Here is an 18089-nt window from a genome sequence, read left to right as displayed (position 1 = left end):
ACACTTTTACCTGGATTGAACTGACAACATATCATACAGGTACGGACTTTCTGCTTGGCTGCAGCTCGTAAATGCTTGTTGAACCAAATGTTCTGGATACTGTCTAACATGGCTTTTTCTCCTAAGTGTGCTGGACTATGTGCGGTATTAATAATTACTTGAACCATTGAGTCGGGGAGAAACCATGTGGCTTTTCCCTTCGTCAACCATCCCTGATCTGTCTGGACCCCTCCTTGTTCGGACCATTTCTTGATTTCTTCGGGAGTAGCATGTGACTGGATATCTATGACATCTTGAGTAGGGTCCTTAACTGTCATACATGTAGTCGGATCTGGAGTGGATGTCGGTGTCTTGTTAACTGGTATGTCTGGTGTCTTGTTAACTGGTATGTCTGGTGTCTGAACAGTAAGCTTGGCTGTTCGATCTGCTAGATCATTGCCTTGAGAAATAATGTCTGTAACTTTCGTGTGTGCTTTGCATTTCATGATAGCGATAGATGTCGGTAAATGTATTGCATCTAACAGAGCTTGAATAAGGAAACCATGCTGAATCTTGGTTCCATGAGAAGTCATGAAACCTCTTTCTTGCCAAAGCACTCCGAAGTCGTGTACAACTCCGAATGCGTAACGTGAATCTGTGTAAATGTTAACTTTCAGGTTCTTGGCACGTATGCAGGCTTGGGTCAGAGCAACTAGCTCTGCTGCTTGAGCGGACAGGGTGTCAATACGGTGTGTCTCTATAACTTCAGTGTCAGTAGTCACTGCATACGCGGCTACTAGTTCTCCTGTACTTGTTCTCATACATGAACCATCCACATAAAGTGTCAGGTCAGGATCTGGTAATGGAATATCTGTCAGGTCTTGTCTTGGCTTTGTCATGGTGTTAACAACTTCCACACAGTTATGTGTGGCAGGATTTGAAGAAACTGACGGTAACAGTGTAGCAGGATTTAAAACGTTGCAGCGTCTGATTTCTATGTGTGGCTGGAACAGTGTCAATTCATAACCTGTTAAACGTGCAATTGTCAAGTGCTGAGTCTGTGTTCGGTTTAAAAGAACTTCCACGGAGTGTGGAACTTGTACTGTCAGGGAATGTCCTAATACTATGGAATCACTTTGTCTGATAGCTAGTGCTGTGGCTGCAACTGACTTGAGGCACGCAGGCAGGGCCTGGGCTACTGGATCTAATGTGCTCGAAAAATAAGCACAAGGCTTGTATTGTCCGGCTTGATCTTGTGTAAGAACAGATAATGCTGTACCATCACGTTCTGTGACAAAAAGGGTAAAAGGCTTACTGTAGTTCGGTGTAGCTAGAACAGGTGCTTGGCATAAAGCTTTCTTCAACTCATTAAAACTAAGTGTATGTTCAGATGTCCAAGGGAGAACAGTCGATACGGCTGCCTCCTGTGTCGTTAACTGTATCAGTGGCTTGGCTAGGAATGCATACTGATGAATCCATTGTCTGCAGTAAGAAGTAAGGCCGATAAAAGCTCGTACCTCCTTCTGTGTCCTGGGCTGTGGAAGACTCGCTATTAACTGGATGCGATCGGGTGTCAACTGCCTACCCCACTTGGACAGTAAGTGGCCTAAGTAGATCACTTGCTGGACTCAGAATTGAAGCTTCGAAGGGGACACCTTGTGCCCCATCTCGGCTAGGAAATACAGAACTGTAAGTGACGCTCGCTCGCAGTCACGTTCAGAACGGGCTGTGATCAGTAGATCATCGACATACTGGAGCAGGGCAGTGTCAGTTGGCATGTGAATATTGTCTAGTTGTCTCTTAAGTGCTTGACTGTAAATACTAGGACTTTCTGTGAAACCTTGAGGAGCTCGTGTAAATTTATAGCTCCTTCCATTTAAACAGAATCCGAAAAGGTACTGGCTATCTGGATGAATTGGAACACTGAAAAATGCATTCTTGAGGTCGATAACAGTAAAAAATATTGCCTCAGAATCAATGGCTGTCAATAGGGATGAGATATCTGGAACGACTGGGTACTGGGGAATGATACATTTATTGAGTTCTCGAAGGTCAATCACTAATCGATATACTGGGGGTGCATTTGGATCAGTACGTTTCATGACTGGAATGATAGGAGAATTACATACATTGGAGTCAGTTTCTACAACTACTCCTTGAACCATGAGCTCGTCAATAATTTTGGATAAGGCTGCTACAGCCTCAGGTGGCAATCTGTACTGTCTGATTCGTGGTAACACTACACCTGGCTTGAGAGTCACACGATGGGGTGTGATTTGCATAAAACCAACATCAGTTGGACCTTGCGCCCATAGATGCTGCGGAACATTGGACAATCTCGGATCAAAATCTCGTAAAACATAGTGACCCTTGAAGTCACGTAAAAACAAACGTATTCCTTCTGGGGAGCAGCAAATAACTGCACCTAATTCTTTTAATGTCTTAATGCCTAACAAATTTTCTGGACATGATTTCGTAAGTAACAGGTCAGTAGTTCGGGACAATGGACCAACTTCTAGAGTAACTGGTTTGGAAATCTCATTAACTATTGGCTTTCCGGAAAATCCAAGGGAAACATTTCTAGAGCCTGAGAGCGGAGCCCCTGGAACCTCGTCATGACTGATAGTAGTCCTACTTGCCCCTGTATCAATCAGAAACTTTCTGTCTTTCCCTAATACTTGACTGTGAACATAGGGACCCTCTTGATCTACAGGTATCTCGATGAGAGGCAAGCCTACCTCCCTCTCTAGGCTGTTTCATGAATACGGTTGATACTCTGGATACTCTGACTGGGCATACTGGTACATCTGCTGTGTAACATGCTGTGTTGCAGCGATAGGCTGCGGTACTGGAACTGTCTGTGGTGCATTCTGTGGTGACTGAGAAGTCTGTGAAACTTGTTCTTGTCTAGGCGGACGTGGTCTTTCTTTAGTCTTACCAGTGGCTATGTTGTGTTTCAGAACTGCACACTCGTTTATAAAATGACCTGGCTGTTTACAATAATTGCAGGTCCCTTTAACAGGAACTGCAGCATGACTGGCTTGATTCGTACCCCTCTTCTGACTGTCTTGAGGAACAGATTGTGCGACTAATACTTTCATTTTCGTATCTTTCATACGTCTCCTTTCATGATCTTGCTCTTCTCTGATTCTATTCTGGTGATACTGGAGCATCTGAAGCATTTGGGACGGAGTATTAGCTTGCCAGGTACTCTCGACTTTCAAAACTCTATTTTTAACTTGTGGACTTGAATTCTCGACTAGTTTAGTAACAAAAAGATGAGGGTATGACTCACTACTCGTCTTTAAACCACTGTTGATGCTAAAACATTTCTCGAATCTGGAATAAAAATCACTAGTGTCTTCGTCTGGTTTCTGTTTACAGGCTGAGATTGCATCCCAGTCTTCCTTTTTAGTGGCTAATAACCTAGGCAAAACCTGTATCAATAATTCTGGTAATTCTTTACATTTGTCTCCGAGACCGGTACCTGGTACTCGTATCTTATCTTCAGCTTCTAGAGCTGTCCAATCGATCTTTTTCTCTCCCACCTCCCATTCTTTTTCCTTGAGTTTTTCGTATACCCCTGCGGGCAACAGGACCTTTAGCATTTTAATAATATCTGGATACGTGTATTCTCCCATACGGAGCATGTCTTTTAATTCACGGTGGAACCCTGCTGGATCTTTATCGTGACAGGGAATTAACTTCTTCATCTCTCAGAGTTCCATCTTTGTAATCGGGGTGTAAACAAATACTCGTTGCATTTCACCACCCTCTGTCCTAACTGGGTGTACTTCTCGTAACGGATGCTGTCTGTCTATGTAAAACGGTTTACTTTCTGGGGGTGAGACGTGAACAAAATGCAGATTCAGAAACGTTCTATATTTGTGGCGCTGTTCTAGAATGACAGTAATTAAATCGGTACCTAAACCTTTCCATCTATACTGGAGTAACTCGTTCAGGATATCATGTAACGGACCTGGATCAGAATGTTGACCCTCATACAATGTAATGAGGTGCTGGATCATATACATACCCACCAGTCGCTGCTCGGCTGGGGGCAGTTTCAGAAACATTTGTGCCACTATTTCGTCTGGAAAAGTGGTAGAATCAGTAATCCATCGGACTGCTGATCGGGCCAGTTCTTGTTCATGCATGGTACCTAACTCAATATAACCGATTCGTGATTTCAGAATTTGATCGGTAGCTTGAAATACTTGTTCTAGAGAGCCTTGTTCTGGTGCTGGAAGATGAAAGACTTTCTTGTGTTCTAGGCGTAAATGTCGGTCTGGAAATCTAGATTTACCTACATACGCTATTCTGGCGGGATTCTCGTCGTCTACCTCTTCAGTAGAAGAGTCATTTTCTTTCTCGCTTACTAGAGCTTCTTTGCGTTGTTCGTGTAACCTTATTATTTCTTTACGTATTTTCTTGTACATACTCTCTATACTATTGAGTGTCTTGTGCTTACCCTCGGCTATATTATCACTCCACCTTGTCAGAATTTTCATTTCGTTCAAATCTTTAGTCGGATAATCTTGTTCCCTTATTAAACAATTGATTAGAAACTTTAATAGCATGAACTGAATCTCAGCTTTCCTGAGAGACATGACTTCACCAATACTTTCTGGATCTTGTCCTGTACGAATGAAACGATACATTCTGTCTAGATCTTTTTTCATATTCGGTAGGGTGACCAAATACTCGGACACCTGTCTTATACGCACGGAATATATAACCATACCATCCTCGCCTGGAACTGGATCATAACAGCATTCAGTAAGAGCTCGTCTGATATCTGCAATGGACTGATATTTAGGCGTACGCTGTAATGCACGTTCATGTAACTCGACTAACCCTAGACGTCTATTTGGCGGCGGGGTACCAGGAGGACCTCCTCCCGCGGCCCCTGAACTGGAATCATCGACTGACACTCTTCGTGCTGGCAGAGTGATCGATGTAGCGGGTACTTGTAATGTAGGCTGGACCGGGGGTACCGTAACAGGTGCTGTAACAGGTGCCCCGGTGACTGGAGGAGCAGGATTTACATTATTTACAGGAGCTGGCGAAACAGGATTTGCATATTCTGGGACTGTGTCGTCCAAATAGGACGAGAGAAAAATATCAGCTGCGGTCGGTTTGTGACGTAGCTTGGTCGGAACTAAGGGCGGCGGAAAATTACTGGATGCCTCCGGGGTTGCTTTTGGCAAGCCCTCGGCAAGAAGAGGATACATACCCTTAATGAGGTCATTTCTCTGTCTGTCTGACTGTTCGGTTTTAACTCGTTCACCTATTTCGATTAATTCCCTTTCTTGGGCTCTCTCTGTGGATTCCCTACTTAATTCTGACTTTCTGATTTCTTTTTCGGTTCTTTTATGAGATTCTTTGTGCCATAACTCGATGGCATCTTTCTGTGACTGTCTGGCTTTCTTTTTCCATAATGCTTCTTCTACTCGCATGATGCACTCGGCATCCCACGTACCTGATACAGGCCATCTATACTTTTCTTCTAACTGTTTGGTGTACTCCACCCATAAATCTAGATATAATATGGCGCTTATGCCATGCTTATGATACATAAAATGACCTGGACTGTCCCTAGGCGGGACAGGGACTGCTTCTTCTAACAGACCTTTTCTAGTTCTTAACTGACGTAACTTGGAGAATAGAGGCATGACTGGGCTGGAGTCTAGACACAATACAATACACAATAAACACGATAATTACTGAAGAACAACACATTCATACCACGACATTGAAATACATGAATGACATTTAAGATAACTGTTCAGACAAAATACTACCTGGAATACCAAAAACAGAATACATGAATTTCTCGAGAACAGAACAGACTAGAACAGAAACTAGATGCACTGCTAAAACAGTACGAAACTTACCGGTCTCATAAAGAGACACGTCAGGACCCGCATCCACCTAAGTGGACACTTCGTGTTGGATCTGTGTACCCAAACCCACGGACCAGAGACAATACAATTGACCCTGTCTAGATACTACCCCAGCAACGGTACTCACCGGGCAGCAAGAACGGAAGGCCTCGGACTGGACTGGACTGCTACGACGACGGACGGACGAACTTCGGACTTCTGTTACGGGTGGGCCTCCGGATACCTCGGACCTTGGACTCTCGGCTTGGGCTCTGGTCGGGACTCGCCGCGTTCCTCCACCGCCTCGTCTGGATGCTGGACCGCAACCTCCGTCTCCTCCGTGGGCCTGAGGGATACTTGAAGCAGAAATATCTGCACGTGCACGGTATGGTTCCGTCACGGCTGCAGAGGATCAGGGGGCTTGCGTGGCTTCTCCGGCGCGTGGGGAAAGGGCAAGTCCCTGTTCGGGCGCCATTATGTGGTAAATAAATAATTAAATACCTGATCTATTTTTCGGAATAATTAATTAACAGATAGCTCAATAAATAAGAGTCAAAATTCGAGGTAGCTGGAGTTTGCAGGTTTTAATACAGCATAAAGGACAGGAACAGGACAACCTGCACGATCTGGGATGGCTAGCTAGCACGGGGGGCAGGATCGGGACAACAGCTAACTTTAATAACAGTGTACAACATATATACTAAAACAATTGCATTACATTCAGTGTAGTAGGCGTAGCAGTGGGCGGGGTTTGTAGCAGTCGCGAAAGATAAGGCATAAAGTGGGTGTAACAAGAGGCGTGTACATAGACATGTGATGCAAACGTAACGGAGTATGTCATAAATGGGGCGGAAACATGGAGGGGGCTACCTAAGGAGCCGGGACCTCTGACCTAGTGGTGCGCGCAAGCTGGCAATGACGTGTTACTGGGAGGAACTGGGGCTATGACTTCTGCGCTAGAAGGAGAGACTAAAGTCTGGAGAGTCAGAGCGACATGTACCTAAACACTATCTAATATCTGATGTTTAAAGAACATGTTGATAGAATCCAAAAGTTATCAGGGTAAAGGCTAACAGACTCTAAGACTGGTGCATGCATTATTCTACATGTAGTGCGTGTTGAGGAATATTAAATGACCATTAATACAGTATTTCTCTTACATGGAGACGTAAAAGCTAGACGATGACTGAAACTATTGATGCGATTCAGTAGCTTAGGAATGCAGAGAAGGAGAGCTGGACTGATAACTAGAATCATAACATACTCTTGGCAGACTGGAGGCAGAGCCAGGCCGAGCCGGGCACTGTGAGGCATGAAGTAAGCTAAGGGTCAGGGATACAGGTGGGGGCTGTATCGCTCCTCGGAGAGGGTTCAGAAGACAGGAGCTGAATCTGAGTCCGGGCCCTTTTGAGGCCTAGAAACGGGGACTTTACAATGAAATAACGTGCACACTGAGAAACGTGGCAACGTAACTTTACATAGGCCTGATATTCGTTGTATTCACGAAAACTGGGAACTGGCATACTAGAGATGGACACAACTGTAATTGCGTCTTTAATCGATCATAAGGGATACATATGCATATTAATCATGCACATATAACATAACATGGGGAACACGTAGGCACATATAACATGGCAAAATTTACTTTTCCACAACCAGGACATCAGCCAGGGGCTTGTGAAGCTCAGGATATATGCCAGGGCATTGTGAGGACCAGGACATGAGCTGGGCCTTGTGAGGACCAGGACGTGAGCTGGGACTTGTGAGGACCAGGACATGAGCTGGGCCTTGTGGGGACCAGGACGTGAGCCAGGGCCTTGCGAAGACCAGGACGTGAGCTGGGCCTTGTGAGGACCAGGACGTGAGCCAGGGGCCTTGTGAAGACCAGGACGTGAGCTGGGGCCTGGCGGACCAGGATTTGAGCTAGGGCCTTGTGAGGACCAGGACTTGAGCTGGGCCTGGTGGACCAGGACATGACCTGGGGCCTGGTGGACCAGGGCCTTGTGAGGACCAGGATGTGAACCGTGGCCTGGTGAGGACCTGTTATGTTCCATATAGGTACCCATATATAGGTCCGGGTAATATCATATACTTTCACCTTTTAGGATTGAACCTTTACCTAGTTCAAGTCCTGGGTGCAGCAGGAGGGTTTTCCCCTGAACAATAGCCTCCTATAACTTCATCAATGGACTCATACAGTATGAATGAATATTCATGAGGGTTCTTGGAAACCAGGTAGAAGCTACACCACCTGCATAATATCTATGTACAAGGTTAATCACCTACGTCATGCTCAAATCCAACAATGCCTAACACAAGGAACAAGGGACAAAGAAACAGATAATTTTTGTATAAATACAGCACATCTTACTGAGTTAAGAGAGAGGAGATCAGGACTTCCATGCCGACACACTAACGTGAGGCGCTGAAGTTCGTGCACTCGGACACTCCAGCTCGCAGTGGTCTGAACATCCCTTGCGGGTTGTCCAGTTCGAGACCAGAACGGGGGTCCCACACGCATTTTATGGTAATGTATTTTATATGCTGGTATGCATTCATTATTTTAGCAGAATGGTAGAAATCTATCATCCTTTTATGTTTCTAGTGCTTCTAGTTATGTATATCCTCTACTGTCTATTGATTGCCTCAGCACATCTATTTTACACTAGAATAACGACTGTTCATAAAATACATATTGAAAACATCCCAACCGTTTATTCTGTGTATCTATCTGAGAGGATCAGAGTTGTCAACCGTTTATTCTGTGTATCTATTTGAGAGGATCAGAGTTGTCATGTTTGATAGTTGCCAGAAACTCTTCCCTCCTTGGTAAGAGGAGTTTCCATTGGCACTGTGAGCTAGCTGGTATACAGGCCAACATACCAGACAGAGGTGTCCAGAATCAGTCTGACACCAATCCTATAGTCTATGTTGTCTAAACGCACAAAACCCAGATGACAAGCCAGGACAGGCCTCTATGCCTACACCCCTGGACAGACCTCACCTCCTCTGCACCCCTGGACAGGCCTCCCCTCCTCTGTACCACTGTACAGGCGTCACCTCCTCTCCTCCCCCTGGACAAGCCTCGCCTCCTCTGCACCCCTGGACCGGCCTCAGCTCCTCGCACCCCTGGACAGGCCTCACCTCCTCTGCACCCCTGGACAGGCCTCTCCTCTCCACCCCTGGACAGGCCTCTCCTCCTCTGCACCCCTGGACAGGCCTCACCTCCTCTGCACCCCAGGACAGACCTCACCTCCTCTGCAACCCTGGACAAGCCTCACCTCCTCGGCACCCCTCGACAAGCCTCACCTCCTCTCCTCCCCCTGGACAAGCCTCACCTCCTCTGCACCCCTGGACAGGCCTCTCCTCCTCTGCACCCCTGGACAGGCCTCACCTCCTCTGCACCCCTGGACAGACCTCATCTCCTCTGCACCCCTGGATAGGTCTCACCTCCTCTGCACCCCTGGACAGGCCTCACCTCCTCTGCACCCCTGGACTGGCCTCACCTCCTCTCCTCCTCTGGACAAGCCTCGCCTCCTCTGCACCCCTGGACAGGCCTCTCATCCTCTGCCCCCAGGACAGGCCTCACCTCCTCTGAACCCTGGACAGGTCTCACCTCCTCTGCACCCTTGGACAGGCCTCTCGGTGAAGGATTCTCATTAAGGAAAGAGGAGCCCAGAGTTCATTCCACCCCATACAGCACCTCTGACTCCACTCTGAGCCTCGGGGCGCTATGCACAGGCCCCAGAGAGACACTGCTTCCACGGACAGGTCTCACCTTCTCTGCACCCCTGGACAGGCCTCACCTCCTCTGCACCTTTGGACAGGCCTCTCCTCCTCTGCACCCCTGGCCAGGCCTCTCCTCCTCTGACCTCTGGACAGGCCTCTCCTCCTCTGCACCCCTGGACAGGTTTCTGGACAGGCCTCACCTCCTCTGCACCCCTCGACAGGCCTCTCTTCCTCTGCACTCCTGGACAGGCCTCCCCTTCTCTGCACCTTTGAACAGGCCTCTCTTCCTCTGCACCCCTGGATAGGCCTCTCCTCCTCTGACCCCTGGACAGGCCTCTCCTCCTCTGCAGCCCTGGACAGGCTTCACCTCCTTTGCACCCCTGGACAGGCCTCACCTCCTCTGCACCCCTGGACAGGCCTCTCCTCCTCTGCACCCCTGGACAGGCCTCACCTCTTTTGCACCCCTGGACAGGCCTCTCCTCCTTTGAACCCCTGGACAGGCCTTGCCTCCTCTGCACCCCTGGACAGGCCTCAGCTCCTCTGCACCCCTGGACAGGCCTCTCCTCCTCTGCCCCGCCTCTGGACAGGCCTCTCCTCCTCTGCACCCATGGACAGGCCTCTCTTCCTCTGCATCCCTGGACAGGCCTCACCTCCTCTGCACCCATGGACAGGCCTCACTTCCTCTGCATCCCTGGACAGGCCTTACCTCCTCTGCACCCCTCTGGACAGGCCTCACCTCCTCTGCACCCTTCTGGACAGGTCTCACCTCCTCTGCACCCCTGGACAGGCCTCACCTCCTCTGCACCCCTGGACAGGTCTCGCCTCCTCTGCACCCCTGGATAGGCCTCAGCTCCTCTGCACCCCTAGCCAGACCTCAGCTCCTCTGCACCCCTGGACAGACCTCACCTCCTCTGCACCCCTGGACAAGCCTCACCTCCTCTGCACCCCTGGACAGGCCTCTCCTCCTCTGCACCCCTGGACAGGCCTCACCTCTTCTGCACCCCTGGACAGGCCTCTCCTCCTCTGCACCCCAGGACAGGCCTCACCTCCTCTGCACCCCTGGACAGGCCTCTCCTCCTCTGCACCCCTGGACAGGCCTCTCCTCCTCTGCACCCCTGGACAGGCCTCTCCTCCTCTGCACCCCTGGACAGGCCTCTCCTCCTCTGCCCCCCTGGACAGGCCTCAGCTCCTCTGCATCCCTGGACAGGCCTCTCCTCCTCTGCCCCCCTGGACAGGCCTCAGCTCCTCTGCACCCCTGGACAGTCCTCAGCTCCTCTGCTCCCCTGGACAGGCCTCTCCTCCTCTGCCCCGCCTCTGGACAGGCCTCACCTCCTCTGCCCCTGGACAGGCCTCTCCTCCTCCGCACCCCTGGACAGGCCTCTCCTCCTCTGACCCCTGGACAGGCCTCGGCACCAGAAAGAGCTGAGCTCTCCTGACCTCACCATAAATGCCAGGGGGGGATCTGATCCATGGATTAATAAATTGCAGCCAAGTGAGTTAGTTAGTCAGCTCCTACCTGATCAGAAACCTGTCCAGGCTCTCTCCTCCTCCTGGGGGGCAGATCTGGGATCTGAGTGGGGCAAATCTGGGGTCTGAGGGGGTCTGTAGATGAAGGTCTCTGCCCACCAGACAGGGCTCCTTCCTCCTCTGCTGCAGGCTGCACACACCAGGAGAGACAGGAAGTGATGTCAGCATTTGCTGCTGGTGCTGTCTCTGCCGCCGCTGACCCGGAAGAGGAAACCCTTCTCCCTTTATTACAATGTGCAGCTCAGTGGGTTTCATCAGCAGGCGAGGAGCGCCATCTGGTGGCTGCTGACGGAACCGCCGCCTCCAGGCTCCAGCAGGGAAACAAGCTTTGGTGACTGTAAAGACCTGGGTTTTTAAATGTCACGGAGATGTGGACACTCACAGTCCATGACAGGGTCTTGTATTGGAAACAAGCATTGGCGCCTGCAAATGAACAGACATGACATTCAGGAGTGAATTTAAATGAGGACTTGTATTTCATTCAATATGTGCAATGTAGACACAGCTGCTGCAATGAGGCTGGGCAGCGTTTCTACTGTTCCTGTTCCAGGGGGTGATTCTTTATATTTTACAGGGCCGTGAATCCTCAAACCATAGCTGCCAAGGTTTCAGATTGCTATGTGTGACATTTTCATAATTTCAGTGAAATTATGAGTGACATTTCAATGACTATGAGTGACACTGTCTTGTGGCGGGCAAAATCAAGTAATAAAGATTAGGGAAACAGATAAATAACAGAAATTACCCCCATTTCAGCAACAAGAAACTCTAACAAGGTCTTAAAACTGCAGCAAAGCAGCAGGAATGGAAGGAAGGGCACTAACCGGAGACAGCAGCATGACTGCAGCTCTCAGTGACAGAGACATTTTCCCCCTGAAATAAAACCAAACACATAAGTCCATGGAAAAAGCAAAATATCAGAAATGACTTCACCCTTTAAAACAGTAATAAGCTTTGGAAAGACGTTCAAGCTTCTACATAGCCCCTGAATTGCAAACTTACTAACCTACAGCCCCGTTCTAAGATGAATGTTACTGGAAGGGGGCCTGCTACAAAAGGCATATGTTTTAAAACTCACTATTCACAGGGGAGAGGGTCAAAGAAATTATACAACTCCACCACCCCGAACCCCCTAAGGCAAAGTATACACACAAGAAGGGGTGGAGAGATTAGAGTACACGTGTAACAACACGAGACAGAAAAAAGAAATCTGTTTTGAAAACTGCCCTCACCCACACACAAAAGTGTGTGACATGCTTCATCATCGGGTCTGCTTACAAAACGCCCTGGTGTAGCCACACTCAGGGCGGAGCATAAGGGAAGGGGAAAAAGTAATAATATTTTGAGAACCTAGTCTTCTCTTCTAACACGACCCATCCTCATTCATTTTAACCCTTTCCATGCTGATGACGGCCCCCAGCCGTCATACACTACGGGGCTCGTGTGCTGATGACGGCTGGGGGCCATCATAAACCCGCCCACTCGCCATTCTGCCGCACAGGCGCAGAATCGCAGCCGCATGGACGGGGTTAATCCTGGTTGTGGAACCTATAAATAAAGGTTTCATTGCTATCCACAAACCAGTTTTAAAGCACTTTCCCATTAACTGCACTTTGTCTTATCACCATTCCCAGTCACAGGGTGATATTCACTGTTCTATCACTCGGTTTGTTAAATTTGTGTTGTGTCTTGTCATTTCTCAATATTTTATTATTTTTCCCCCTTCCCTTATGCTCCGCCCTGAGTGTGGCTACACCAGGGCGTTTTGTAAGCATATGTTTTAAAACTTCATGGGATATAATTTGCACACAGATGATCAATCATGGTAATTTAGAAATCATTTTTAGAAGCATTAAATGTGAACTGTAACTCATCCAAGCATGTTTTTGTTTTTATGGGACCACTTCTCCATTTCCGTCTTCATACTGCTTTTCAATACAGGTTTTCATTTTGGCGTTTATAAAAACAGAAGAGTTCAGGTCTTACAAGCAATATTCTGCTTAGGCCGCATGTGCAGAGCAGGGCACGTGCACACTCCATTACGGATTACAGCGCTAGGTCAGGTGTAACATGAAAACGAAGTACAGAACTCCCATGATCGCTTTTAGGTGACCTCAAGACGCCACAATGTACTAAAGAAACAGCCCACGGAAAATAAAATGCAATAGTTTAGACAAAAACGCAGTCATGTAGCTAAGAACCGGAGTATGTGCAAAACAAGAGAAGTTCGGTATTAAATACACTCGTACCACTGCTAAACAATTCCCAAGCAGGCCTCTGGAACAGGTTATGAAATAATTGCATAACATTATGATGTGAATGCAGAACCCGCACACTGCCCAGGTGAACAGAAGGGCACTGCACACATTTGTTTTCAGAAGTTGCTGTCACGGAGAGCTACAACATAGATACTGAGCACGTGAGTTGTGCTGAATTAAGTTTGCTAGAAGAAACCAAGAGAACCCGTTTACTAAATAGATTAATCCAGTCTAGAAACAAAGCTACATTGGCACAACTAAGCTGAATAGCTTAGACAATTGTGACAAATGAGGCCTCTGTCTTTACAACAATGGAATAAGACACCTACAATGTATTCGCATGTCTTGTAAACAAAAAAAACAATCTCTGCCACACACGCTAGTTACATGATGAAAGAGAGCGCACAACGGGAACGTCGTACCACACATAAATCAAGGACAATTTGCAATTAAAGAAATGTTTACTTTTTAAGAAACGCTACAAATTGAAGATATTTTACATTATTATTGAACGATGCCACTCCAGTAAGCAAAAACATAGCCGGGACTGCATAGAAGAGGGTTTCGCTGTGAATAAGCAGCACAACCTTTTACTATTTAGTACAAACAACTCAGGTCACAAACTGGCACTGAAAGTATTAGGAACAGCAGCACTGGCAGCGCGCTAGCGCTATTAATAAAATGTAAAGTACACTTTGAATAAAACCGATACCTCTCGAGCAGCAGCAATTGTACGGGCCGGACCTCGCCGCAGAACCATCAGGTGTGACCCACACAGGGGTCTCTCGCTCAGTGGATGGGTCTGAAGATGGAGGGGGTATTTCAGCAGCACAGGGGTCTCTCACTTAGTGGATGGGGCCTGAGGACAAAGGGGGTATTTCACCCATACAGGGGTCTCTCACTCGGTGGATGGGTCTGAAGACGGAGGCAGTGGCGTCACTGGGGTTGGTGCCACCCGGTGCGGGTAACTCATGGTGTCACCCCCTCACGACTTACCGCATGGACCACCTCTGTCGAAATGTACGGCGCTAGGTACTGTTTTACTCCCTCTAGCTCCCTCTCTCTCTCTAGCTCCCTCTAGCTCCCTCTCTCTGTCTAGCTCTCTCTAGCTCCCTCTCTCTGTCTTACTCCCTCTAGCTCCCTCTGTCTCCCTCTCTCTCTCTGTCTTACTCCCTCTAGCTCCCTCTCCCTCTGTCTTACTCCCTCTAGCTCCCTCTCTCTGTCTTACTCCTTCTAGCTCCCTCTCTCTCTCTCTCTGTCTTACTCCCTCTAGCTCCCTCTCCCTCTGTCTAACTCCCTCTAGCTCCCTCTCTGTCTTGCTGCCTCTAGCTCCCTCTCTTACTCCTTCTAGCTCCCTCTGTCTCTGTCTTACTCCCTCTAGCTCCCTCTCTCTCTGTCTTACTCCCTCTAGCTCTCTCTCTCTCTGTCTTACTTCCTCTAGCTCCCTCTCACTCTGTCTTGCTCCTTCTAGTTCCCTCTCTTTCTCTTACTCCCTCTAGCTCCCTCTCTCTGTCTAGCTCCCTCTCTCTGTCTTGCTCCCTCTAGCTCCCTCTGTCTCCCTCTCTCTGTCTTACTCCCTCTAGCTCCCTCTCTCTCTGTCTTACTCCCTCTAGCTCCCTCTCTCTGTCTTATTCCCTCTAGCTCCCTCTCTCTGTCTTATTCCCTCTAGCTCCCTCTCTCTCTCTGTCTTACTCCCTCTAGCTCCCTCTCTCTGTCTAGCTCCCTCTAGCTCCCTCTCTCTCTCTCTCTCTCTCTCTTACTCCCTCTAGCTCCCTCTCCCTGTCTTGCTCCCTCTAGCTCCCTCTCCCTGTCTTGCTCCCTCTAGCTCCCTTTCTCTATCTTAATCCCTCTAGCTCCCTCTCTCTGTCTAGCTCCCTCTCTTCCCGTCTTACTCCCTCTAGCTCCCTCTGTCTCCCTCTCTGTCTTACTCCCTCTAGCTCCCTCTCTCTCTGACTTACTCCCTCTAGCTCCCTCTCTCTCTCTGTCTTACTCCCTCTAGCTCCCTCTCTCTTACTCCCTCTATCTCCCTCTCTCTTACTCCCTCTAGCTCCCTCTCTGTCTTGCTCCCTCTAGCTCTCTCTCTCTCTGTCTTACTCCCTCTAGCTCCCTCTCTCTCTGTCTTACTCCCTCTAGCTCCCTCTCTCTTACTCCCTCTAGCTCCCTCTCCCTGTCTTGCTCCCTCTAGCTCCCTCTCTCTCTATCTTAATCCCTCTAGCCCCCTCTCTCTGTCTAGCTCCCTCTCTTCCTGTCTTACTCCCTCTAGCTCCCTCTGTCTCCCTCTCTGTCTTACTCCCTAGCTACCTCTCTCTCTGTCTTACTCCCTCTAGCTCCCTCTCTCTCTCTGTCTTGCTCCGTCTAGCTCCCTCTCTCTCTGTCTTACTCCCTCTAGCTCCCTCTCTCTGTCTTACCTCCTCTAGCTCCGTCTCTCTATCTTACTCCCTCTAGCTCCCTCTCTCTCTCTTACTTCCTCTAGCTCCCTCTCTCTCTGTCTTACTCCCTCTAGCTCCCTCTCTCTCTCTGTCTTGCTCCCTCTAGCTCCCTCTGTCTCCCTCTCTGTCTTACTCCCTAGCTCCCTCTCTCTCTATCTTACTCCGTCTAGCTCCCTCTGTCTCCCTCTCTCGCTGTCTTACTCCCTCTGGCCCTGGGACCCAAACTGCTGGGCAAGTGTCAGTGAAACCAAACTGCAAGTCAACGATGCCATTGCCTGCCTGCCTGGTATATGCATAACTGGGTTTGGTTTGGCTTCGGTTTAGTTTCGACTTTCGTCACAGAACAACAATGCAAACCCAAACCCTTGAATCTTTGACTTCTGTGACCCATCCATTCTGTTGTGGAAAAGTAAATTTTGCCATGTTATATGTGCCTACGTGTTCCCCATGTTATGTTATATGTGCATGATTAATATGCATATGTATCCCTTATGATCGATTAAAGACGCAATTATAGTTGTGTCCATCTCTAGTATGCCAGTTCCCAGTTTTCGTGAATACAACGAATATCAGGCCTATGTAAAGTTACGTTGCCACGTTTCTCAGTGTGCACGTTATTTCATTGTAAAGTCCCCGTTTCTAGGCCTCAAAAGGGCCCGGACTCAGATTCAGCTCCTGTCTCCTGAACCCTCTCCGAGGAGCGATACAGCCCCCACCTGTATCCCTGACCCTTAGCTTACTTCATGCCTCACAGTGCCCGGCTCGGCCTGGCTCTGCCTGCCAGTCTGCCAAGAGTATGTTATGATTCTAGTTATCAGTCCAGCTCTCCTTCTCTGCATTCCTAAGCTACTGAATCGCATCAATAGTTTCAGTCATCGTCTAGCCTTTACGTCTCCATGTAAGAGAAATACTGTATTTATGGTCATTTAATATTCCTCAACACGCACTACATGTAGAATAATGCATGCACCAGTCTTAGAGTCTGTTAGCCTTTACCCTGATAACTTTTGGATTCTATCAACATGTTCTTTAAACATCAGATACTAGATAGTGTTTAGGTACATGTCGCTCTGACTCTCCAGACTTTAGTCTCTCCTTCTAGCGCAGAAGTCATAGCCCCAGTTCCAGTAACACGTCATTGCCAGCTTGCGCGCACCACTAGGTCAGAGGTCCCGGCTCCTTAGGTAGCCCCCTCCATGTTTCCGCCCCATTTATGACATATTCTGTTACGTTTACATCACATGTCTATGTATACGCCCTGTTCACGCCTCTTGTTACACCTACTTTATGCCTTATCTTTCGCGACTGCTACAAACCCCGCCCACTGCTACGCCTATTGTATTGAATACCATGTATTTTGTTTAAGTATATATATGCTTGTGCACTGTTATTAAATGTGCTAGCTAGCCATCCCAGATCGTGCAGGTTGTCCTGTTCCTGTCCTTTATGCTGTATTAAAACCTGCAAACTCCAGCTACCTCGAATTTTGACTCTTATTTATTGAGCTATCTGTTAATTAATTATTCCGAAAAATAGATCAGGTATTTAATTATTTATTTACCACATAATGGCGCCCGAATAGGGACTTGCCCTTTCCCCACGCGCCGGAGAAGCCACGCAAGCCCCCTGATCCTCTGCAGCCGTGACGGAACCATACCGTGCACGTGCAGATATTTCTGCTTCAAGTATCCCTCAGGCCCACGGAGGAGACGGAGGTTGCGGTTCAGCATCCAGACGAGGCGGTGGAGGAACGCGACGAGTCCCGACCAGAGCCCAAGCCGAGAGTCCAAGGTCCGAGGTATCCGGAGGCCCACCCGTAACAGAAGTCCGAAGTTCGTCCGTCCGTCGTCGTAGCAGTCCAGCCCAGTCCGAGGCCTTCCGTTCTTGCTGCCCGGTGAGTACCGTTGCTGGGGTAGTATCTAGACAGGGTCAATTGTATTGTCTCTGGTCCGTGGGTTTGGGTACACAGATCCAACACGAAGTGTCCACTTAGGTGGATGCGGGTCCTGACGTGTCTCTTTATGAGACCGGTAAGTTTCGTACTGTTTTAGCAGTGCATCTAGTTTCTGTTCTAGTCTGTTCTGTTCTCGAGAAATTCATGTATTCTGTTTTTGGTATTCCAGGTAGTATTTTGTCCGAACAGTTATCTTAAATGTCATTCATGTATTTCAATGTCGTGGTATGAATGTGTTGTTCTTCAGTAATTATTGTGTTCATTGTGTATTGTATTGTGTCTAGACTCCAGCCCAGTCATGCCTCTATTCTCCAAGTTACGTCAG

At 48.3% G+C, this 18089-nt stretch overlaps 1 protein-coding gene across 3 annotated transcripts in view; it reads right to left on the bottom strand.

The window, feature by feature from the left end:
* The window catches only part of LOC144805760 (uncharacterized), an 84145-nt gene that overhangs the window by 30205 nt on the left and 35851 nt on the right, over window positions 1-18089 (bottom strand). For 2 of the 3 annotated variants that reach the window (XR_013605594.1, XM_078672248.1), the window contains exon 1: window positions 11113-11316. The exons of the other annotated variant lie outside the window; for it this stretch is intronic. The gene's annotated coding sequence lies outside the window, so the exon portion shown is untranslated. Of the gene's footprint in view, window positions 1-11112; window positions 11317-18089 lie in introns of those variants that run through there. 3 annotated transcript variants of the gene reach the window in all.

Source organism: Lissotriton helveticus, assembly GCF_964261635.1.
Source record: "Lissotriton helveticus chromosome 1_1 unlocalized genomic scaffold, aLisHel1.1 SUPER_1_unloc_23, whole genome shotgun sequence".
In the NCBI taxonomy this organism is placed as follows: Eukaryota; Metazoa; Chordata; class Amphibia; order Caudata; family Salamandridae; genus Lissotriton; species Lissotriton helveticus.
The sequence above is the reverse complement of the archived record's forward strand: the minus strand, read 5'-3'. Positions and strand labels throughout refer to the sequence as shown.